Below are 10,736 nucleotides of genomic sequence, written 5' to 3' on the forward strand. Positions count from 1 at the left end.
GCCCTCACGGCCTCTTTCGTGCAAAACCCCGCTGTGCAGGGACTGGGGCCGTGAACAGCTCCACAATGAGGGACTCCAGGGAAGCTGGAGGAGAAACAGGGGGGACACAAGAGATCAAAAGGTGGTCGCCAGCTAAAGGTGGCGGATCCGAATGAGGAAGTGGGTAGGGGGCCTTCCCTGCCCACACGTGGCCCTGACCTCCGCAGAGGGCTGCAGGAAGGAGCTCAATGCGGAACCGCGAAGGCTGCTGCAGCCCTCAGATCTAACGCCTTTGACGCGTTGGAGCTTGTCAGCGATAAAACCTGACGTGTGAAAGAAGAACAAAGGGAAGTCGGAAGGCTAGTGTATATCAAAGGAAAGGGGCTCCACGAAATGCTACAAAGACATACTTCAGCCCAAAATGTTTTCGGAATTTGAGACGCTGATGCAGCCGCCGCTGCTCCACCTGCAACTCTGAACGTTGCCTTCTCTTTAACTGCCACTTTGATACCGCAGCCTTTTGAAGTGCTTTTTCCTACATGTATTTGTAATTTATTTCTGCAACAGCTAGAACTTACTGTGGCTGCTGTTTACCCTCTAGTTGGGCTCTACTGCGAGGCAAGGTAAAAGTCAGGTCCGTCTGCGCCCTCTCCTGGTAAAGCTGTGAAGCTGCAGCAAACAGAGCCAAATTGGTATTTTCTCGTTCGCTGCGGCAAATTTTTATTAAAGTTTACCCTATATTTATGATTATTAAACTTTAATGTTCGCCAGAATGGCCTGCAGGCCTCCTTAAAACAAGATGTCTAAGCCCCCACCCCCACCTTCCCCCCGGATTTCTGATTCACTAGGTCTGGAGTGGAGCACAATAAATTTGCATTTGTAGCAAGTTCCCAGGTGATGCTGGTAGAACACACGCCCAGAACCACCGCCAGGTACACAAGTCACTGGACAAGGTGGGAAGGCATCTTACTCAATCAACGGACCTTATTCTAAAGCGGGAAGGGCACTGAGTGAGAGTAAGTAAACTGAAAAAGGTTGCTACTTGCCAGAGATGTAAGGGATGAAATATGTTTTCTCAGCTGCTGCTCAGGGGTTTGTGGCCGAGGCCTCAAAAACAAAAGACAGATTAAAAAGAGAAAAGCATACGAATTCATTTAAGTTAAAATTTAGACCAGACGCAGTGGCTGACACCTATAATCCCAGCACTTTGAGAGGCCAAGGTGGGAGGATCACTTGAGCCCAGTAGTTCAAGACCAACTTGGGCATCACAGGGAGACTCCATCTCTACAAAAAATCAAATATAGCCAGCCGTGGTGGTGCGTGCCTGTGGTCCCAGCTAAATGGGAGGCTGAGGCAGGAGGATGGTTTGAGCCCAGGAGTCGGGAGGTCAAGGCTGCAGTGAACTGTGTTTGTGCCACTGCACTCCAAGCCTGGGTGGCAGAGCAAGACCTGTCTCCAAACAGATTTTTTTAAAAAGTTTTACCTGACATAGGAGCCTTTGGCAATGTCCCAAAAGAACAGGGAAACCTGTGTGTTTTTACTCTTAGGTTTGATGAAGAGAGGACAGTGCTGGGAAAGTATGGTTGGACAAGGGGCTGTGATCTAATGGCCGTAAGCCCGGAGGGAACTCAGCAGGGCTTGTTTGTTCAGATTCGTCAGGGCATTTCTGTGTCTTCCGCTCCTTTCCTCCAGGTATAGGGAGGGCATCTCTCAAATGAGGAGCCTTTGACCTGCCTCAGGGGAAGGCCAACAACTTCTTAGATTTTATGACCTGCTTCAGGGGAGAAGGACAAGGGAAGGTGAGAGAGACCTTCCTGCTTCTGCTGTCTCCTCAAATGCCACAGCGTCGTATTTTGGGGTATTGTGTTCTGAACCCCAGCAGTGTCATTCAAGGTCATAAATGGTGCCACCTCAATGAGCAATCTGGCCTCTTAACCCCAGCCAGTGCACTTTCCATTACAATGTGCTGGGGACCTCAACCCTGAAATGACATGGATTTAAATAATTCCTGTGACTGCCACCTAGGAGGAAAAACAGACCTCAGAATGTTGCTGAGACAGTCAAACTTACCATCTCCACTGCCTGCTAATCACGTTCCCCTAGCAACATCCACCTCTCTCCTGAAAATCTACAGCCCGAGAGCACAGCTCACAAGAGTCACAGCCATAGGGGCATAGTCAGGTCGTCAGGAGCAGGTGTGAGAAAACCAATCTTTGTTGCTGCTGTTCCAGCCAATGCTGGCTTCCCATTGCCCTGAGGATAGGCCTTCTTGGGGGCCCTAAAGTAACACCCTCTGATTTCCCTTTTTGCCCACTTTGTGCCTTACCACTCTAAGTAATTTCTAGTTTCTTCTCTCTCCCTATTGAAGCTTTGCACTTGTGTGTCTTCCACTTGGAATGTCCTCTCTGCACCTGCTCAATGACACCCCTTCCTATCACCACACTTGTCTGAGGAACTCCTAGTCATCCATCACAGCTTTGACTTTGTCTTTGGACAGCCTCCCTTCACCCCCGCCCCCCACTCCCATACTAAAGTGCTCTGCAAGGGAGAAAAGATTGATTCCTTCAGGCATGGCAAGTTTCATGACTGAGCCCCCATAGCAAAAGACAGATTAATGAGAGAAAACCATACACATTTATTTAAGTTTTGTGTGACATGGGAGTCTTCAGAAATAGAAACACAAAGAAACATGGAGACCTGCACGTTTTTATGGACAGTTGTGCAGAAGTGCGAGTGGAGGACAAAAAAAGGGTGTGATCTAATGGTGAGAAACCGGGGGAAATTGGCAAGGCTTGTTTGTCCAGATTCTTCTTGGAACCTCTATGTCATCAGACATGAGGATATCCCTTTTCTCTGGGTAGAAGGAGGACTTCTATGGGACGAGGGTCTTATGACCTATTTTAAGGGAAATTCAGCTAGGTTTTATGGCCCTTTTCAGAGGATAAGGGATGAGGAGGATTCTTTCTAGAGTCTATGGCCTGATTCTGTGTTTCCTCAAGTGCCAAGGTGCCATATTTTGGGGTAGGATGGCCTGAACCTCATAAGCTCCCACAGCACCCAAGCAGACCATGACCTTCAGCACTCTATAGCAATTGCATGTTCATGGTGGTCCCTCCACTAGACTTCCCTGAGGGCAGAAACTATGTCATTTTCATCCTTGTTTCCTTCAAATTTAGTACAGTGCCTACAACAATGCAATTGTTCCTAGAAGGAATGAAGGCAGGGACATGGAATGGAGAATTTCCATTTCACGGATCCACATAAACTGAAAAGGAACAAGAGTAGATGAGACCAAAGAGCACTGAAGGCCATGAACCATCACCATTCTCAACTCCTGGGCCAGGCAAGAAAAGCCACAGTTCCTGGAAGGGGTGACGACAGGTACGTTATACTGAATCCTGGAAATCCTGGAACAAATCATAAACTTTGAAATGTCATGGTTGGGAAGGACCTTGGAGATTCACAGAGACACAGAAAGGTGGCATGAATTGTCTACCAGGTCCAAAATTTTTAGCAAAACAATAGGAAATGGTACTCAGGTCGTCAGATTCGTAATCCATTATATTTTCACCACACCTTATGATAAAGATACTGGATATAGGCTGGGCATGGTGGCTCACACCTGTAATCCCAGCACTTTAAGAGGCCTAGGCAGACTGATCACTTGAGGTCAGAAGTTCAAGACCAACCTGGCCAACATGGCGAAACACCATCTCTACTAAAAAATACAAAAATTAGCCAGGCATGGTGGTACATGCCTATAATGCCAGCTACTCAGTAAGCTGAGGCAGGAGAACTGCTTGATCCTGGGAGGCAGAGGCTGCTGTGAGCTGAGATTGTGCCACTACACTCCAGCTTGGGAGACAGAGCAAGACCCTATCTCCAGAAAAAAAAAAGACATTGGATAAGCCCAAGGATGAAAAAGTGAGGCTGAAAATAGCAGGAGGCTCCCAACAACAGTGCCAGTTGTGGCAGCCATGGGGTGTGCTGTTCATATCTCCCTCCAACAAATCACTTGCTGGCAGCTGCCAGGAGTGTAGCTAACTAACAGCTTACAGATGTTAGAAACTTCAGGCTTCACCTAGGCTTTTAAGTCTTGGCTACTCTCATCCTCAGAGGCTCCCAGTCTCAGCACAGCAGATGGACTAGGACTTGGTCATTTATGCCCAATATAGGACCATGCTAATGGGCAACCTTTGAGAACTCCCAATTGGGTTGGCCAAGACAGTCAGATCTATATAGCAGTCTGAGGCTTTCCCTGCACTATCCTGCTGCTTCTCCCTATCTTTCACAGGCCTTTCCTCTCATTAAACCTTTTGTACTCCTAACTCCATCTTACCATCTGTTTTATGGAGGACCTAACGGACACATTGACCAAAGCTATAGGGGCCTCCGAGGAAATGGTGAGAACCACAGGAGAAAGGGGGTCCTTGCTGCTGACAGCGAGCACTCAAGCCCAAGCTCCCAGCGGTGATGTCTCACTAGACCACACAGCTGGCTTCCTTGGAGATAGCACAACCTGTTAAGGGCATCTTCCATGACATTAAGAGTCAGTTCTCATTTTTTTAACCTAAATCTCCAGAACTATATATCATGTGACCTTGCTTTCCTACCATGGAAGAATTTCCATGACTCTTTCTGTGTGAGGGGAATTTGGATAAAGAAAGAGAAATCGGGGGTTCCAAAAGAAAGATCCCCATCATTTCATTTTTAAAGGTAAGCTCACCTTTAACAATGGAGCTAAGGGATTCACTCCAAACATCATACCACAACCAGGCACACAAAATCATCTCCTTAATCCCAGCAAACATTACCAGTGCATAAAGTAAAAACACCAGGCACTCCATCTCACAGCATAGCCTTTCACCCATGTACCCTTTTTTAACCTATTGCCAGGTTCAGAGTTCTTTCCATTTAGGTGAAACGTTCTCAAAAAGTGCTAAGAGGCCAGGTGTGGTGATGCACATCTATAGTCCCAGCAACTCAGGAGGTTGAGGCAGGGGATTGCTTGAGCCCAGGAATCTGAGACTGCCGTGAACTATGATCGTACCACTTCACTCTAGCCTGGGCAACAGAGCAAGACGCGCTCTCAAAAAAAAAACTAAAAGAATTAAAGAATGATCTTCTCTTATAACTTCAAATGTTCCCAAATCTACTGGCAAATTTTCAAATTTTCTGACATCCTAGAACATATTGGTTAAAAAGCTGGAGGTGAGATGAGTAAAAAGGAAATACAGTGAGCAGGCTTACCTTGGGAAAATCTCACTCAAATATTTATTTACCTTTGTCCACCAGCAAGCCATCTTCAAAGCCTGTGACACGAGAGATTTCAAATATATCTATGAGTATCTTCCTAGCAACTCCAACCTTATAGGGCTAAATCCTTTCAAGGTTCCAAAGAGAGAAGAGCAATTCGCCTCCAGTTGGAAGTAAGGGTGGGCTGGAGTAGTTCATCTCAGGGAGAGGATTGCCCTTTGGGAGTTAACTAAAAAATCAACCACAGAAATCAGCCACATACTTCATACTTGATAGATTTTTCTTAGCCCTCCATTTTATCATAAATTAATTTTTAATCCAGATTTTTAATCTTTAGCCTGCTGAAATTTCAGATGTGTGCCTATCTTTAAATGTGTCCCTACTGGCACTTGAGCCATTCATAGTGATGCAGGATAGGTGAGCTCCAAAAACTAGGGCTCAGCCCAGGTGGGTTCTTGGCTTTGTCCAGGAAAGAATTCAAGGGCAAGACAGAGGTGTTAGCAACTTTTATTGAAGCGGCAGTGTATACAGCAGCAGCCGAGGCACTGCTCCTTATGGAGCAGGGCTACCCCAGAGGCAATGTGCCCAGAGCAGCAGCTCAGGACAGTTCTGCAGTCACATTTATACCCACTTTTAATCACATGCAAATTAAGGGGTGGTTTATGCAGAAATTTCTAGAAAAAGGGTAACTTCCAGGTCATTGGGTCATTGCCATGGAAAGGGGTCATAACTTCTGGGTGTTGCCATGGCAATTGTAAGCTGACATGACAGGCTGGTGGGCATATCTTATGGAAAGCTGCTTCTGCCCTGACTTGTTTTAGCTAGTCTTCAATCTGGTCCAGTGTCTGAGTTCCCACCTCTGGAGTTGAGTCTCACCTCCTCCCTCAATAGCATCTCCAAAACAGCAACCTAAGTATACCTTTAAAATGCTGTGTTCACCACAATCATTATTTGTTGTCCCATCTGGCTCTCAAAGACACATTTGCTTGATAGATGAGGTGATGGATATGCTGATTACCCTAATTTTATCATTATACATTATATACATGTATTAAAATAACACTATACTCCATACATATGTACAATTATTATGTGTCAATTAAAAACAATATTAAAAGAAGAAAAAGACACATTTCTTGGTCAAGGTAGACCTAGGAACAGATACTGAACTGGATAGTTATTCTATTTTAGCTCTGACTATCAAAGACAGTTTAGAATTAGGTTCATTTTCTTTGCCTCCGGGCTTTTATAGACCTCTGGGAATCAGAAGGTGGCTAACAGGGCACCTGGTTCATCTACCATCTTTAAGCAGGGCCATGCTTAAACCTTCCTGACAGAAGAGAATCTATGTTTTAAAATAATTCTCAAGATACTAAATGAATGAAAGAGGTCATTTTATGAATTATACGGTGAGTAATGGACAGTTGTGCACATAAATGATATTGCCATTGGCTGTACTGTCTGTAGAGATTCAGACTGCACAGAAGTACTACACGTAGGCATGTAATCTCATCTGGGATGCATTATCAAGAGGTAACCACATAATGGGGCAGAAGTTATAGAGCATTTCCCAGTTTCATAAATGAATTTAATTGACTTTCTAAAGTCCTCTGAGAATGTGCATAAAAACCTGAGAAAAGGAACATCCTTATCTAACCAACTGTGACCAACTCTCAGGGTATTTCCTGGGAATTCACAGCTGGCAAGTCCACTCACTGACCCAATTGGGCATGTCATGCCATTAACTCAAAACTGTACACTCATTTCCAGGAAATCTTTTGAACCTGAATCATCATCACTATAATCAGCATAAAAGAAGAGGGTAGAAAGATTTCACCTAGATGAAGCTTTTGACCTAGCACTAGAGAGTTGTTTGCAAGACCTCAGCCTAGGATAATTCTTTCAGTCTTCATGACTCTTCTTAAAAGAAGATAATGATTTGTTACAGACTGCACTGGGGAAAAAAAATAGAATCTCATGCGTGCTGCTGTGGCCCTGGATAGAAACTCAACTGACATTCCAGGTGGCTCATTTATTGCATGTATATCTATGGGGAAGCTGTTTAACCTTTGGGGGACTCAGTTTTTTTAATCTGTATAGTAAAGGTTATATCCTCTGCCTTATGGAGGGCTGCAAAGATTCAATGACATTTAGCATAGCGATAGGTTTAAGAGCTGCTCTTTGGCACCAGATTCCCTGTGTTAAGAATGTCTTCTTACCAGCTGTGTGAGTTTGGGCAAGTTACTTGCCCTCTCTTTGTCTCAGTTCCTCATAATAATAACACCTGCTTATGGTGCTGTTATAAGAATGACATGAGTTAACAAAGGGAAAGTGCTGAGAGCAGTGCCTGACACATATTAAGCACTCCCAAAGTGTTCACTATCATTTTTATTGTACATTAAGAACCGAGCAGGCCTGGGTGCAGTGGCTCATGCCTATAATCCCAGCACTTTGGGAGGCTGAGGTGGGAGGATTGCTTGAGGCCAGGAGTTGGAGACCAGCCTAAGCAACATAACTTTTCTACAAACATTTCTGGTCAATTAGCTGGGCATGGTGACATCACCTGTAGTTCCAGCTACTTGGGAGGCTGAGGAGGGAGGATCACTTGAGCCTAGGAGTTCGAGGCTGTAGTGAACTGTGATTGTGCTACTGCACTCCAGCCTGGGTGACATAGCGAGACTTCATCTCAAAAAAAAAAAACAAGGCTGGGTGCAGTGGCTCACACCTGTAATCCCAGCACTCTGGGAGGCTGAGGTAGGCGGATCACTTGAGCCCAGGAGTTAAAGACCGGCCTGGGCAATACGGTGAAACCCTGTCTCTACAAAAAACCCAAAAATTAGCTGGGTATGATGGTGCATGCCTGTAGTCCCAGCTACTCAGGGGGTCTGAGGCGGGAAGATCACTTGAGTTTGGGAGGTCAAGGCTGCAATGAGCCATGAACACACCACTGCACTCCAGCCTGGGTGACAGAGTGAGACCCTGTCCAGCCCCCCACACACACAAAAGCAAAACAAAAGAACCAAGCACAATCAACACCTGCACTGCACATTCTAGACATTCAATAAACATGAATTGTCTCTCTCCACTACTCTTTTGGCCAACTCCAGGGGGAAATGTTAAGCAACATTATTCAGCACTAGTTATTTGTCAGCTCCTCTCATAAATCAGGGTTACAGCCAAAGACAGCACTCTCATCTCCATGGGCCTAGGCTTCTCTGTCTCATTTTACAATGGAAACATTTCAAATGTGGCTGACCCCAAGCACAACCAAAATGACCTCTAAAGCACTCCTGACAAAAAATACACATCCCTATAGTCCACCTGGCTCCAAACAAAAAACACACGTCCCCCGCTCACTGACCCACACATGTGCTTCAAATACCCATGATTCCATAATTCAACAAATACTTGCAAAGCACCTGCCATAGGTAAAGCCATAAGAGGAAGACAAAGAAGAAGAGGTCACCGACCTGCCTCAATGACCTGATCGTTAGTAGGGGAGAGGAGAAACAACCTGCAAGCATTAACCACCTCGCGAGATAAACTGAGTGCTAAAGGAGAAACGCAGTTCAGTAAGGGGTCAGAAAAGACTTCAGGAAGGAAGTGAAGTTTGGACTTCATCTTAACTCATGTGCGGAATTTCAAATGGGAGTGATGTGAATGGGGAATTCCAAAAGGAAGGAAAGTGGGAGTAAAGGTTTAGCTGTTGGAAAGCTTGGGGAAAATACTAGGAAAAGTATGTCTTCTCACTATATGTCATGTCAGACAGGAACTTGGGATAAATAAAAAGTTGGCCCCAGGCGTGGTGGCTCACACCTGTAATCACAGCATTTTGAGAGGCTGAAGCAGGCGGATCACCTGAGGCCAGGAGTTCGAGACCAGCGTAGCCAACATGGTGAAACCCTGTCTCTACTAAAAATACAAAAATTAGCTGGGCCTGCTGGTGCACACCTGTAGTCCCAGCTACTCAGGAGGCTGAGGCAGGAGACTCCCTTAAAACCAGGGGGTGGAGGTTACAGTGAGCCGAGATTGTGCCACTGCACTCCAGCCTGGGCAACAGAGTGAGACTCCATCTCAAAAATAAATAAATAATAAATTAAAAAAATTAAAAGTTGTAGATAAAATGTAAGGATGTTTTAGGGCAGAGCTGAAAGAACATCTGACTATATTTAAAGTGGGGAGCCAATGAAGCTTATTGAAAGGCAAGGAGGTGGCATGATCAAAGCTGGTCCTTGGATGGTAAATCCAATGTTATGGAGGCTGAATTTGAGAGAAGAGAGAAAGGAGTTAGGCGACTATCACAATAGTGTAAGTGAGAAATTAGACTGTTTGGTGGAAGGGATGGGAGAATGAGAATGACATGGGATATAGTATCCACAGATCTTGACCGCTGATTTAATTTGAAGTTGAAAAGAGAAAGAAATCAACAATGAGCCCCGGATTTTACACCTAGCTGCCTGATGGAACAATGAAACAATGTCTTCTGCAGAAGCGGGAAACAGGATTCTGGTTCTGGCAAGAAATAATGACTTAGGTTTATCCCTCTGAAAGAGCTAGTACTGCCTCTTCTAGGCATCCTTCTATGAAACTGCAAATAGTGGGAATTTATTTTCTTAGCTTTATTTACAGGAGGAGTTCCTACGAAAATCATGGCGTCTTGGGACATCTGAGGAGAGAGAAAAGATGGCAAAAGCAGAGGCAAAGACAGAAATAAATCTTCTCTTCTTCGGTTTGTCTGACAAGCTTATCCTTTGATCACAAGGGAGAAAGAAATGGATGACAAGAGGAATTTCCCCCACTACAATATGAGTTCCATAAAAGCAAGGATTTATATTTTCTTTCTCTTTTGTTCACTGATATAACCTCAGTACCTTGGACAGTCTCTGGCAATAGGGAGAGCTCAGTAAATGTTTGTTGAATGAATGAATGATCCCCTTCTCTAGGCATATGAAGAAATAAGGAAGAGTGGTCACTCATAGCTAACTCAAGATTCCCCTCCCACCCCAGTCATCCACCCTGTTAATTCTTTTTCATCCTTGTTCAAAAAATACCTAGAGGCTGGACACGGTGGCTCGCGCCTGTTATCCCAGCACTTGGGGGGGCCAAGGTGGGAGGATGGCATGAGGCCAGGAGTTCAAGACAAGACTGGGCAACATAGGGAGACCCCATCTCTACCAAAAACAATTCTTTTTAATTAGCTGGGCATGGTGGCACACAGCTGTGGTTCCAGCTACTTGGGAGGCTGAGGTGGAAAGACTGCTTGAGCCCAAGAGGTCAAGGCTGCATTGAGCCGTGATTGAGCCACTGCATTCCAGCCTGAGCAAGACCTTGTCTCAAAAAAAAAAAAAAAAAAAACCCTAAAAATAATTCTCAAAGAGCCCTGCTTTGTATTATCACACTCTAGCAAAGTTATCAGGAATTGACACTTGCGGATAGATACAGCCAAGGAAATGGCAGCTCCCTGAAGAGCAGGAAGCAGTTTATGACACCAAGCAAATCTG

At 45.1% G+C, this 10,736-nt stretch overlaps 1 long non-coding RNA gene across 1 annotated transcript; it reads left to right on the forward strand.

Annotated features, from left to right (window-relative positions):
* The first annotated feature begins 903 nt into the window (after positions 1 to 903).
* Positions 904 to 10,161, forward strand: LOC116468369 (uncharacterized). The gene is made up of 3 exons (XR_004248035.1): positions 904 to 995; positions 3,156 to 3,360; positions 9,853 to 10,161. It is a non-coding gene; the product is annotated as an uncharacterized LOC116468369 (long non-coding RNA).
* Positions 10,162 to 10,736: the final 575 nt, after the last annotated feature.

Source organism: Hylobates moloch, unplaced genomic scaffold (assembly GCF_009828535.3).
Source record: "Hylobates moloch isolate HMO894 unplaced genomic scaffold, HMol_V3 SCAFFOLD_5, whole genome shotgun sequence".
Lineage (NCBI taxonomy): Eukaryota > Metazoa > Chordata > Mammalia > Primates > Hylobatidae > Hylobates > Hylobates moloch.